Source organism: Gallus gallus, chromosome 4, assembly GCF_016699485.2.
Source record: "Gallus gallus isolate bGalGal1 chromosome 4, bGalGal1.mat.broiler.GRCg7b, whole genome shotgun sequence".
Classification (NCBI taxonomy): Eukaryota; Metazoa; Chordata; class Aves; order Galliformes; family Phasianidae; genus Gallus; species Gallus gallus.
Genome location: NC_052535.1, coordinates 39,867,334 through 39,881,791, shown reverse-complemented (window position 1 = coordinate 39,881,791; position 14,458 = coordinate 39,867,334). Strand labels below are relative to the sequence as shown.

The 14,458-nt window shown below is 39.2% G+C and overlaps 1 protein-coding gene across 17 annotated transcripts in view; it reads left to right on the top strand.

Moving 5' to 3' along the window:
• Positions 1-14,458, top strand: part of TENM3 (teneurin transmembrane protein 3) — a 1,287,844-nt gene that overhangs the window by 1,033,097 nt on the left and 240,289 nt on the right. Inside the window, exon 1 of one of the 17 annotated variants that reach the window (XM_046940112.1) lies at positions 4,236-4,610. The exons of the other annotated variants lie outside the window; for them this stretch is intronic. The gene's annotated coding sequence lies outside the window, so the exon portion shown is untranslated. Of the gene's footprint in view, positions 1-4,235; positions 4,611-14,458 lie in introns of those variants that run through there. 17 annotated transcript variants of the gene reach the window in all.

Sequence of the window (14,458 nt, the reverse complement as noted above, 5' to 3'; positions counted from 1 at the left end):
AGATGTGTAATTTGTAAATGGAAGGAAGCTGTGTCTCCATTTTGTGGAATAAGGAGCAAGTACTTGAAAAGGTAAGTATGCTTTTTGTTAAACGTGCTTGTCTTAGAACCTCTGGATTCTGGCAAGAAAAAATGTTCAAGAAATTCAAGAACTGAGATACAAGTTACAGATTAATATTATCCTCTCATTATCATAGTTAATTTTCACATTGCTTGTCTGGTGACTGTTGTTTCAGTCCCACTGAAGAAATAAGATTCATTTTCCTTATAGCAATTTAATAAAACCCAGCATGTAAGTACTATGGTGGAAAAATACTCTTACCCTTTTTATTTTGATAATTTTGATATTGTCACCTATGTAGCATAGTGTATGTAATATTTTTCCAGTCATTAAAATCATTAATAGTGAATAATGCATTGTGAGAAAGCATTGTGAAACAATCTGCCGCCTGTCAACTCATTTCTTTCATGTCATTTCATTCAATTTAAACCTGTTTGACGTTGTCCGAGTTAACAAGTTATTCTTTTCTGTTCAGCACCTACTGGTAGCAACCCATAAATCAACGTCTCATCCGGAAACATGAAAGGCCTCATTAAATCTATTTTTGTGTGAGTTAACAGATCTCCAAATTAACCTTTCTTTAAAAATAAAATAAAATGAAATACGGTAGTAGAGGTCAGCCTTTTCGTACAGCAGAGCTTGCTGACCACAGAGATTTTCAAGCATGATGGCACATTTGACTGCACGGTTGTCTCATCATTTTGGCAGTGATCTGTTTGAAGCCAGCAAGGAATGCTAAGGCTCTAAATGTCTGAAATGTGTTAACACGTGGTGGTGTGGGGTGGTGGTTTGTTTTTTTTTTTTAAGCAGGAAGTGAGAAATGGAAGTGACAATGTCTGTGCATTATTATTTTTTTTCTGATGACTGTGAATTATTGATATAGAAAGACTTGGCTGGTAAAGCTGGGGGAGAAGCACTCATCTCTCCATTCACTTGCCAGCTCTTTGAATGGCAACATGGTGTTTCATTTTATGGTTTCTGTTATTTTATTTTCTGTTAGAGTTCTCTGTCTTTCACTAACAGGTAAATATAAATAAATAGGATTTCAGAAGATAGTTGCAGGAAGGCAGTGTGCTGAAAGCCATGTTTTATTTGAATGTGGACTGTTAACAGCTCAAAGACAATTAACTAAATCCTTACATTTTTCCATTTTTAAGGAAAAAAATAAACCTTTTGATGCTGGTAGTCAGAATGATATTCAGCTATGCCTGAAAGTGTAGAAAAAAATATGGCTGCAAAGTTATTTCAAGCGCATTACTTTTCCACTACAAGATACAGAAGACAATGTGTTTCCAACAGAAATCACAAACCTAATTCATCGACATTGTGCCTAAGAGACAAATGACAAGCATTTTCAAAATTTGCACATCAAAATGTCTACAAATGAAAACAGTTGAGTAGCATCAAATAAAGGCAGAAGCAAACGTTAATAAAGTGTTAAGAAAACTGAAGGTGTTGCGTAGAAATAGCGCCTTAGTAACAACATTGTTACAATAATGTCTGTATTTTCAAATGTTTGTCTTACAAACTTTGTCAAGTACTGAACAGGAAGGAGTATAAATATTTTGTTACAAGGTGGGAGAGAACGTAAATTTGGTTCTTACCTTGGTTTCAGTTCCTGCTGCACTGAGCCAGATTTGTGGATTTGTTTTTGGTCAGCATTGGTGGTTTGTTCGTTTGTTTTTAACACAAAACAAACAACAAGTAATATGCTTACATTTAAAGAATGCATTGCATGGCCATGGTGCGTTCTCCCCATTCTTTGTCACTACTTAAGAGAACATGATAGCATTAGTTAAATTATTTCAGGGCTGGTTCTAAAAACTGTTGAACTCAGCAACATCCATGACAAAATCACACCAGGGGAAGCTTTGACTTGTTAAGAACCTACCTATAATACCTAAGTAGCAGAAAACTGTTATCACGCGTGCAATCACTACTAGAACAACTTTGATTAAAAAAAAAAAAAAAAAGTAAGTAGGCAAAGTAGGCATAAAGCAGATGAGTTATGCCCCTTTAGGAGCTGGCTCTGATCTGACATGGGATAGTGCTGAGCTCTGCTCACAAAGGCAGCCCTGCAGCCCCCTGCTTCCAAAACCTTACTGGGAAAGTCCAGCTTGCATTAAAAATATGCAAAGAGCTGGGTAAAGAGCTCTTCCAGTTTTTAAAGCTGACTTCCACAAAGTTGTCCAACACTGGAAAATTTTTTAAAGAAATGCAAGTAAGTCAGTGTTGGTTCCCTATGCTTTATAAATATTGACTGTGTATAATTTCAGCTGTAATAGGCTGACTTTTTCTGACAAAATAACAGAACAAGTGATACAAGAATCATTGCTGTGAATGTGGACATTACCAATTTGATGGCATTTTTTAGCATCAAGAAGCCATCTCTACAAGATTATGCTCCCTTCCTGGAGGCATTCAAGGCCAGGCTGGATGGGACTTTGGGCAGCCTTGTCCAGTGGGAGTTGTCCTTGCCAGTAGCAGGAGAATTGGAACAAAATGATTTCTAAGGTACCTTCCAACCCAAACTGTTCCATGATTCTGTTCTATGATTACAGAAGATTTCCAATTGCCAGAACTTCTAGTCTTTTCTCCAAAAATCAAGTTAAAGCAAAATCAAGTTAAAGGGAAATTTATTAAATGGCAGTCCCGTGGCCTGATGCTTACAGTGGTACCTTTGAGTCTGTCTTCCATTTGTAACATGCAAGACCACAGACCTTAGCAGGTTTATGCTGTGTTAGAATTAAATTCTTTATTTAAAAGTCATCCTGAAGAAAGATAATAAGAAACCTATAATGTCTACCTCATTTCCAGCAATTGCCTGTAGGCTATTCTGTCAGAGGCGTAGTTAGAATAATTGATATAAAACCCTTTGCACTGGGGAGGAATGTGATACTTCTGACTATCCACAAAATGGTAGCCTTACAGTAATAATGAAATGACTAAAAAGGAAAAGGTACTCAGTGTATTAATCTCTTTCTCTGTGATTTTTTTCTTTTACCTGTAACAGAGCTCTAACCTTTAAGTGTTCTCTGAGTTGAACAATTTTTTTATGATCCAGCTGTCTAAGGATTGTTTTACTTCACTTAATATTTCTTTTGATTCACTGGACTTGAGCTGTTTGTGGGATTTAACTCATGTGCTAGGTGCAAGGGGTTAATAAATCATTATTTGAGTACATATAAAATGATGTCAGTAGAATGAATGAATGTGACCTAATTAGGAAAAAAAAAAAATCTTAAGGCCACTGGCTTTTCCCAACAAATTGATATTTATTTCTTTTCCATACCGTTCTCCCACTAAAAAATAAATAACAATGATGAAGTGCCAAATATCTGCTTCAAAAACAAATCTTCATCTTTTGATACAATTGCTTTTCCCAGAGTTTCAGTATTATAATAGGAAATAGTTTCTTTTTAAGGGCAAGATGAAATGGGATAGTTAGGACAGTCAAATATCCAGCTGCACTGGGAGGGGACAGACCCACACCATTTGGCTCCAGTCGGACACAGTGGCCCTTTCCTTTGCAGACAATTGCAAAGATACAGGGTGTGCTGAGTCAGCAGTGACCACAGGTGATGGCCGATGCCAGTGTATGTAGTGCTGGTGCCTCCTTGATTCTGAGCCCTGCCATGCAGTGGCTGCCATTCCTTTGTACAGGTACAGGCTTTCATCCAAATTGTTGATGAGCTAGTTGAGGACACTGAGCCAGCAGAGGATAATTCCACACTCCTCCTCCTCCTGCTTCTTTGGATAGTTTCCTGAGGGGTTAGTGCTTGGACTTGCTTCCTGCATAGTCAGATGAGCAGCAGTGTCGACATAAGACAGGAGGCAGGGCTTTGGAGAAGGCAGCATACCTGAAGCAGCACCAAATATTTTAATGTCAGCTTTATGGGACTGTATCTTAGCTCTAACAAAAATTACATTCTGTCCCCCGGCAGCTGAATGAGCTCAGCCTGCAGCTGCACAGCAGAGCTGACGGAGGCGGGATGGAAGGCAGGCAGGAATCCATGGCTGGAAGGGGTGGGAAGCGAGGCCTCCCCTTTTGGCAACCGCTAGCTGTTAGACTGGCACGGCTGTAATGTGAGACTGCTCCGAGCTTACTGAGGAATGTGGAAGTGTCTGCTTTGGTTTTACATCATCTGATTTGTGCTCACTTGCACTTCCTCATCACTCATCGCAATTTGTATTTCAATTACAAAACTATTTTGTGAGGCGGAGGAAGGAAGAAATTCATCCAAAACCAAAATTCCAAAGTTCAAGTAGGACTTGGTGTAAGTAATTACCCAGCCAAAATATCTAGTTTAGAACTAAATGTCAGCGTATTTCAGGTCCCGATTGTGCCCCTGGTACAGGCATAGCAGGCACAGCTCGTGACGCTGCCTCACGGCAGAGCTGACTTCCTCTCCTAGGAAGGCACAAGCCATCGTGGGAATTCACGCTGCTCGCTTCTTTCTTCCACCTGCATTTTCCCAGGCTTCAGAAACCACGGCTCGGGTTAGAACAGGCAGATCTGACACTTTTGGTCTGGTTCTTGGATCTGGCAGGTAAGTGTCCCTAAATGGGAGGCAGTGTGGCAGTTACGTCTGACGTAAGTTTTTCCCTCTCCAGAGTGTCACTTGCTGGTTTCCTTTAATGATTCTCTCATGCCTGTTTAGCCATCTCTCAGATTCTTCAGAATGACACCTTTGTTTCCGCAGTCTTTCCTAGCACTGCTGATGTCCACGCGGCTACGGTGGAGTGGGCTTGCTGTCACACAAGCCGCTTTCTCCCACATGAGTGAGCAGTGCATAGGATATAACAAGTGTTGTTCGATCTGTGCCGGGTGGGTCCGACAGTGTCAGGACCATTCTGAGAAAAAGCAGCGTGTTTTGTTAGCTTCTGTGTTCTAGGGGCGGTTACAGTTCTCAAGGCATACAGTGACTGACTTCAGGCTAGTTAATATCCAGAGATTATTGTTCTGCTGCTTATCCAGCCAAATCAAGTATATTGCTTGGAGCGTAGGGTTTGGGAATGCCTTTGAGATCAGGCTGCCAGAAGTACAGGCCGCTTTCTGGTGATCCAGAGCAAGCTGTTTTACTGGGAACGATGAAGTACACAGCCTTCTTGGAAGCTATGATTACAACTTCCACTTAAGGCTTTCTAGATTTAGTTTTTAATACTGAAATATGTCGTTTATAGTTTTTAGGATTACCACCTCCCTTTGCTTAGGCAGCTATTGGAACACCCATCTTAGAGATGAGGTAACTTTATCCTGTACGTTAGTCATCCTATATACACTGATGAGTTATGAGTCAGTGCTGCCTCATTTGAAAGCAGCCATAAGATTTGTGAGACTGATAAAAGTTGCTTTCTTTTCTTCCCAAATTCATTTGGGTTCCCAATTTCAATTGGGTTCATCCCAAATTTGAGTAAGGAGGGAGAATTTTTGGTAATTGTACTCGGATGTAAGGAATTGTAGACCTAGATTTGGAAATTAATGGTGAATGCTGTGTTCAAATAATAATGTTACTATATAACTGAGAAAAAATAGGGTATGAAATTAAAAGTAAGACTGTTTTTTTTTGGTAAGCTTTGTTCAAACAATTGTACTGGGGAGTCTGTGGGGTTTCCCAGGGTGTGTGCTGAGTCATACTCATAAGGCAGTAGCCACTTACTATCCAGAGTGCTACCAAAGAAATAATGTGAAGAACAATTTATTTTCTACTAGTTTTGTCAACCTGCAGTTACCCGTATTTCTGAGAGCATCTTTGCCTTTTCCTAGTAGTTCTGACCCTACCATGAGTTTTAGAGTTGAAAAGTGGAATGTTCTAGCTCTATACTCTTGAAAATTAAATATCTCTATTTATCTTAAGTCTGAAATTCAAAATTAGTAAATACAAAACCGGTAGTTTCAGAGTTAGCAGTATAAAATGTGATGAAATATAAAATGTGAATCAGTAAAAGGTGATTTTTATTTCCAGTCTACAAATAAGTAATGAATCCATGAGTAAAGACAGCACTACAAATATAACCTTTCCCATTATGATTTCAGAGTTTTGTATTATTGTTTTATACATTTCGTTTTCTACAAAAGTGTCTGAGTGATGTATAGTCCATACTTGTGCAACTGTTTTATCATCAGTACCAAGAGTTCCAGACTGGCTAGGCCCTATCGGATGGTCCAGCCACCAGAAAGCTTGGGATGAGCTTGGAACCTCCATCTCGAAATGGAGTACTGAGGGTGAAAAAGCAAAATCAAAGCTCACCCTCTAAGCTCAGCAGCCAGCTGCTTTAGCACGCCCAACGTAATAGGGACTACCTTGCTACTTTTTCTGAATCCTATATAAGGCCAGACCCACAGTGCTTACAGAAGCCTTTCTGCTCTTGTCGCAAGGTTGTACAGCCCTGTCATTTATGTCTTTTCACGTGGGAGGATTTTTCTCCCGCTACCAAATTTCTTCAAATGGATTTCTCATAGCAAAAGAGAAAAGGGAAATATGATGTAATGCAATGAGGAAAGGAATTCTAGCATCTTCTCAAAGCACACAAAGTTCTTTTTAGGCACTTTTGCAGGTGCATCTGAATTAGACTCTTGGTTCACAACAAGATTTGTTTTCATTTTGCAACTCTAAGCACAAATACAATACATTTGTTAATGAGCTCTAAATTAAATAATAATAAAAGAAACCCTCAACCTTCTGGATGAGTTTCTCTTACTGGGATCACTTGGATACCACAAGAATGTATATAAAAGGTGAACAAGAATATTCATAGCAATATGGCTGAACTGTTTCCTTTTTTTTTTTTTTCTTCCTTGTGGGTGGTGGTATTTTGTTTGACAAACAAATGGTAATTTGAGGATGAGAAATGGTGATTCAGCAAGGAGGTGTTCCCCAGACTACAGGGAGCTGGGCATACAGAATCACATGAAGCTGGGGCTTAAAGGAATTCCTGCAGCTCACTGGGTCCGACATTCTGTGGAAAGCAGGGCCTTAGGCTGAGATTATCCATGGCTTTGTCAAGCCAAGATTCAAATAACTTCCACCAAGGGAGGTCCCACCACCTCTTTGGACAACGTAGTCTCATTTTTACTTCTAGGAGTGAAACGTTTTTTAATATCCTGCAGCTGCTTGGCCCGTTGCCTCTAGTCCTCTCACCATGTCACCCCTATGAGTAGACTGCCTTCTCTCCTGTATCATCATTTTGTAGGCATCAGGAGACTGTGGTTAGTGTCTCCTTGAGCCTTCTCTTCCTTAGGCTGCACAGACCCCTTTCCTTCAGCCTTTCTTCATGTGGCAAGTTCTCTCCTGTTGGCTCTCCACTGGGCCCTCTCCAGTTGCCAAATGCCCCTCTGAGCTTGAGGGGCCAAATGCTTGATGTGTTTCTACAATTGTCACCTTGGAAGTACTTGAGGAGACAAATGTCTGTGATTTTGTGAAGCCCATCAGGTTAGTGCTATGTGCTGCATATTATCATATACATTATTTAAGCCTGTAAATTTATATATGCCTTAAATAGGCAATGAGATTGTTTTTGTTTTATCTGAAGACGTATGCATTTTGGTGCGATACTTAGCAGAGTTAAAACATTTTAATTATATACGTTCATGCCTTTGCTTTCATACTTTGGTGTAGGTGCTGGGGTTTGGAGTCGCAGGGGAGAAAGAGGTTTCTCTTATCAAAGAACACTATTCATTTGTTCCCTTATGACTCCCACAGTTAAAAACTCCTGTTGCATCAACTAGTACTGAGATGTGAGTGGTGGTTTTAAACAATCAGCTACATACTAGAACGCATTTTCAGGCACCAGCATGACATCATTAAGGTTGTATTCTGGAGTTGAACTGCAGTCCCAGAAGTAATAATAAAAGGGGTTGTTTTTTTCAAGGAAGTCCAACAAATAAAATTGTGCTATAATCTTAAGACAATGACTGACGGCATTTGTATTACTTACATATCCTAAACCCTGATGTTCCCTGACTCACATTAACCTCTTGCACAAGGATCACAAGTCTTCAGAGGATCTCTTATATCTAAGTAATTTACTTTCTGTCAAACATATAAAACAAATCTCAGTAATACTTGCCGCTAGGGGAGAGAAGCAACTTGGACAGGAAATCTCTTATCATGGCCTGCCCTGCAGTTTCACTGTTCAGATCAGACAGATGTGAAAACCCTTGTTTCAAAACTCATAACTATGGCTAGACCAGTTCTTGGTTAAATACAGAGAGTCTGCCATGATCTTGGAGGGGGAAAAAAGGGATTCTGTCACAAGATTATTAGTAGGGACTTTTAGAATTGCATGAAATAAGCCAGGGTAAGATTAAGCATGGCAGAATTTCATGTCTTTATATACAGGTATTGGTGTCTACTTTTAGCTCCCTTTAAAAGTAAATTAAGCACAATTGCCAGGCAGCAAAATGTTTGGGAAAGTTCCAACTTTCTTATGTACTTCCTTAATTGTTGCTCTTCTCTCCAGTTACTCTGCCTGGCTTCACTTTGTGAGTTCTAGCTTATCCTTCCTCATTTGTAGTTCTAGATCTGTCTGAGGTGGTCTACGGTTATCCTGTTCTGTAACACAGTTCTTCTGCTATTAAGTTGTACATTTTATACTTTCATCATATTTATTTGATGATACAAATATATCTGCATGACCTTAACTTTCATTGTGCGGGCGGACCTGTTCTGTTGATATTTCTTGCTTCTGAACTTCTTTCTATATTTTTCCCTGTACAAGAACACATCTGTTTTTGCCTCAAAATGTAATTATTCTCAATACACATTTACTAGTGTTTTTTAATCTTTATTCTGCTGGCACTACAGAGTAGAATTTGACAGCCCCAGTAAACCTTGTTTAAGAGCATATTTTCTCTTTTTTCCTGCGAAGAAACAGAAAGAAAAAAAAAAAAAAAAAAGAAGGAGAATAACCCTTCAGCACCAATTTTCCTGAATTTTGGATCTCACAAATAATTAAAATCTAGGGGAAGTCATTTGGGACTGTGTCCTCAGCTTTGTTCCAAACTGCCTGTCTTTTTACATTTTCTCTGCATTAAGAGGATAGCTGTGTATAGATGTGTTTGGATAACAACTGGCTTTGGCAGTGGAGTAAGATGTAGAGGCTTTCAGCCCTGGGAGGAGAGAGGTTAAATGCCTCCCCAGCTTGAAAATGGGTGAGTGTACTTCAACAGTGACCTGTGCAAAATCTAGTGTTTAATCATGGTCCTCTTTCTATCGCTTAGTGACAGCATCGCCAAGCCAATTACAGCAACATCCAGACCGATCAGAAGCTCAGCAGAACAAAGACCAGAGCTATTCACTTATCCTAGAAGTCAGAGTGTCTCAAAATTGAGAGCTCTGACAACAACTGGATTGCTGCTGCCATTGATTTGCTGCACAGTGGACGAAAGTAATTTTAATTTCTGATGCTGTCAGTCTGGTATCATTCACGTATAAGGTTTTATTATATAAAAATGCGATCTGTCATATCTCATGGGGGGGTTATGTAGGCAGTGGTGCTTTTTTGCTTTGTTAGAATAGAATGAGAGCAAAAACTCCTAAGAAGTTGTTAACTATGGGAGGACAGACTTTGGAAAGCCATTCCATCGTGCACAGTGCCAGACTCTCATATTGAAAAGTTTTGGCTGAAATACTGGGACATATAGATAATATGGTCGCAGAAAACTTGCCAAGGAAATTGGAGTCTGAAGTGCAGAAAACTGTCCAAGACCAGGCCTCAGACATGCTGCATTCATTACAAGCAGCTGTGTGCATAAGGAATATTTCTTTATGCCACACAACCCAAGCCACTGCAGGCTGTCACTGTCATTTTCATACCAAATAGCTGGCATTTTAAGAAAACGGAAAGCATGTAGCTAAAACAGGAGTTGAAATGACTGACAGAGGATAATTTGAGGGAATTTTGATGGTTACTGAGTGCATACTGTGTAACTATGCTGTAATGCACTTACATTCAGGATATTTCTTTAAGTATTAAAACTCACTAAGAAACGAAAGATTTGGTGTTGATAATGGTTGGATTTTTACTGTAAATCATAGGTGCATACCTTAAAAGGTTCCTTAAAGAGCCAGAAAGGGGAAATTAATAAGACACTATTATTGTTTTGAGCATTAGAATTTTAAATTATTGACATTTCCTTTTAAGATAAATTCAAATATGCCTCCATTAGGGGGAGTTACACCTTCATCACTAAGTGCTTCAGAGTTTCAGAACGCAGTTTGGTATGATACCTTTTCTCTTGGATGTTTCTGTATCCTTTCAGAGTACTCTGTTACAGCTCATACCATCTTTTTCCACTGCAGTGGGAACGCATTTTTAACCTAATAAATCATGCAAGCATGCAAAAAAATGCTGCAAAGAAGAGAGCCCAATTTTACCTCTTTCTGAGTACTTATGGAAAATATTATTTTAATAGTAAAAATATCTCTATTAATTTAAGGATTTGTCAGAATAAAATATAGGTGTCAAGACACAGAAAACCTGGAGGAAAATTCTCTCAAGCAGTTTTTTCTTTGCCCTTCTTTTTCTTTTTTTCTCTTTGAAGCTTCTCCTGCCACAGAGTGGTTCAGGACGTCAGTCAGTGTCTGTTTTGTTTACTTCTGGAGTGCTTTAAACAGCAGCATGACCCTCATAGGAGATGCTAGCATGAGCATGATTGTAAAGGCAAGAAAACTGATAGACTTTAACCCTTGAGTTCTTATGCCAGGATTTAGATTATGATAGTTTTAGATATGGTATTGAAAGCACACAGTTATATGACTGAGCACCCTCTTAGCTAAGATTCTGCATGCCTTTCCTCTCTCTGAGGAGCTGGGAATCACAACCGGATGAATTCTCTGCAGAGTAAGTCTGATGCAGTCTTGGCCTCACAGCAGGAGCCACTGTGCCATGCTATAGCTCTGGGAGTGCTCCCCTCGGCATATGTGATCCAGCTGCAGGAAGCACTGGCTCTTGGGACACAACTTGTGGGAGGCCACTAGTTAAAAAGAGATCTAAAACCTCTGTAATTTAGGATTCTTGTATGCCACATTTGAGGCCTTGCCTCAGAATGAATGACAGCTGTCAATACTTTGGTCTCAGAAGAAGAGCTCTACTGGAGATGTGTTAAAGTTGTCCCAAAGGTAGGTGAGTGTGATGAGCATGGACAACTGGAGGTGGGGAGTAGGGAAGGGGAGAGGGAGAGAGCTGGTGGCAGCAGTTCCTGAAGTTCATTTTTCACCAGTTCTGGTCTTTGCATAGCTGAATGGCTGAGTTATAATATGCGTACATCATCCCCATTGTAGAGAACAGCATTGGGGATACTGGACAGTGGACACAGATGAGAGAATAACTTGTTTTCCGGGTATGGATTGAGCACATTAACTGTGGAATAGAGATCTTTATTGTAAAAAAATTCTTTTTTTTTTTTTTTTTTTGCATATATTTTCCATGCAATTTTAAAACAAGCTGTTTCCATACTCCGCTGGTGTTTTGAACCCAATTCAACAATGCACTGAGCAAATGCACTGAGCTGAGTCTTTTAGCTTTGAAGAAACACAAGCAAGCATCACCAGCAAATGTTAAGGTGGGAAGAGTAATCCCAGTGTATGTGAATTTCCAGGGACTTGGGTGATGCTTGCTACAGTGCAGGGAGTAGACAAGGGAAGTTGCATGCACGTGGGGAAATGTTTCAGGAAACTGCTGTAGGAAGCAGAGTAAACTCTTTGACATGTTGTTAATGCTATGACTTTATCAATATCCATGATTATGTACCAGTATACCTTCTTACCAATATTGAGGACAACTTCCATAAATTTAGTTATCTCCGCAGCATTTGCAGTACAAGTAGCATTTTTACTGAATGCTTTTCTTGTCTTTGAATCCCTTCTCCTGCAAGGTTGGCTCTGACCATGGTAGATCTTTGGCCTCAGAATCGATCCAATCACACTGACATTTTCCGTTCTGAATGTGGCTCCATTCTTCCATCTAGGTTTTCATTTAGGTTTTTATTTTGCGTGTTTTGTTCTTAAAGTGAAAGCACGCGGTGGGTGGGAAGAAGTGGGGGGAAAACAATTTTTCAGTGACTTTTTCAAGTCTAAAAATCTTTGCTAATTGCAGTCTAAAAACTTATGTTGTACCATTGGCTTTTCTCTGTGTTCTCAGTGTAAACATGCTATATTTAGTGTCTTTATTTGCCCTCAGAAATACCTCTTATGCCCGATATTCAACCCCTTGCTTACATTTTAAGAGCTCTTGTATGAGAGAATTCAGCCAGCGTTTGAGCTCCTTCTCTTGGCAGATAATTCCATAGCTCATGAATCTGGCAGTGCTTGTGGGAAGGGCTTTACTGAAATGCATTGTTAGTGAAATCATTTAGATGAGGGAATTAGGAAATGACTGTGATGAACCTGATTGCTGTGAAAAAAGCTAACGAACAACAGAGCTGAATGCTGTGATTTCTGAAGCTGTTTTATGCAGGTAGATCTGTGGCAGTCTGACATCTGTACAGTGCAGTGCTGAGCAAATAAATGGAGTACTGGGATGTGGCAGTAGGAGGAAGGACTTCAGGGACAATTATGTATGATAAAGTCAATGTAATATACTGTGTTCTGGGGATGTGTGGTGATTAGCCTTGCTTGAAGCAAGTTGAGCCTAAGTGGTGGCTGTAACACATGCAGGAGAGTTCTTGCCCTGTGTGTGAGCACAAAATTCACAGGTTCAATGACATGTAGTAAGTAGCTCAAAAACTATTGAATTATGGATAAAAAGAAGGAAGAAATATCTTCTTCCCCTTCCTCCCCTTTTAAGTAAATGGTAACCTTAAATTCTTGGTAGTGTCTACGCCCTGTTTCTGATTTGTCACGTCTGCTAGTAACTGAGTAAAACTTTTACTAGCAGTGGGGCATGTTGGCAAATATTAAGACTGTTGAGTTAAATGTGGAAAATGATCACCTGTTCTCAAGAAGAATTAATATCCAATAAGTCACTGCAAGGTGTGCCATAAATGCGATTCTAGATACACTACAGCACTCAGTCTTGTGCCTAACAGCCCACCTATCACCAGGCATTCATCATCTGGCTGAAAGCATACCACAGGAGGAAAGTTTGTTCATGTAGGCAGGTCTGAGTGCACATAAAGGGTATGGAAAACCTATTCTTATGGTTTATGAAATTCTTTATTTTTTTTTCTTTTTCTGAAAAGGCAGTAAGGTTCCTACTTACCTACTTAGCAGCTTGCAATACTTTTTTTTTAATGTACCCAAGCTAATGTTTTGGAAAGCATTTATTTTAAACATATAGTTTTTATAACCATTTCATAAATATACCACTTGCGGGATTGTGGCTCAGACCAGGTGTCAGAGGAGTGTGAAATAATTTTTATGCCATCTTTCCAAGGCAATAAATGTCATATGAGCATACACAAGTGCAGATATAGTACTTTTAGATGAACATTCTCAAACTGTATGCTAGAAATCTGTTTGACAGACTTACCCAAAGGATGACACTTTTTTTCTGATCTTGCCAAAGGAGCAACTGTGTAAAGAGAAAATTTGCTCTGCTGTTTGTTTGTTTTTCCCAAAGAGTTATGATGTAAGGGGGGAGAAGAAGCTATGATTAGGAGAAAAAGAAAAGGCTTTTTTTTTTTTTTTTTTTAAATTGAGGGGAAAGAAAGGACATTTCTGACCAAAATGATAGTGAGTTTCCAGTTTTCTACTCTACACAAAAAAGGCAGAATAGAAAATGAAGGACAGCAGCAGCTGAACCCGCAATCCCAGCCACACAGTTTCAGTCATGATCGGTATAGTTCTTATTCCAAGAAATGTGTGAACTGTTTTTTATTGGAATCACAAGGACATTGATTTTGTGTGTGTGTGTGTGCTTCTTTTAAAAATATCTGTATAAAGATGTCATTTTGGAGTAGTACCTTGGCCTTTTTTTTTAATGAGATGATCAGAATACAAGTTAAACCCTTCCAGAGGTATGAGATGCCAGCCTCGGTATTAACAAGAATAACGTGTTTTTTCTCTGCTCTCTTGCACTGATAAGGTTGCTCTGTTGGTGGTCTTTACTGATTCTAAGAGATTTACAATAGGTTGGGTTTTTTTCACAAAAGCCAATTCTCTTTGTCAGACCTCCCTACAGAACTGTTTTACTCCAAATAGATTGTTTCAAACAGCCTACACCTACCTTGTTTGTTATGAAATGTTCTGTCTTCTCACATCTTTATGTACAAAAGGGCTCTTTTTCTCTCAGATTACTTTTTTGGTCACTTTCATTTGCAACAAATATTCCCCCCTTTCTATTTTGCTTTCTGTCAGAAGTGTAAATTTTTAATTAAAAATAGTAATAAAAGAATCCAGTTATGCAGAAGGATTTAGAGCTGTGGACCCAAGTATTAAATGTAAATCAAAACTTG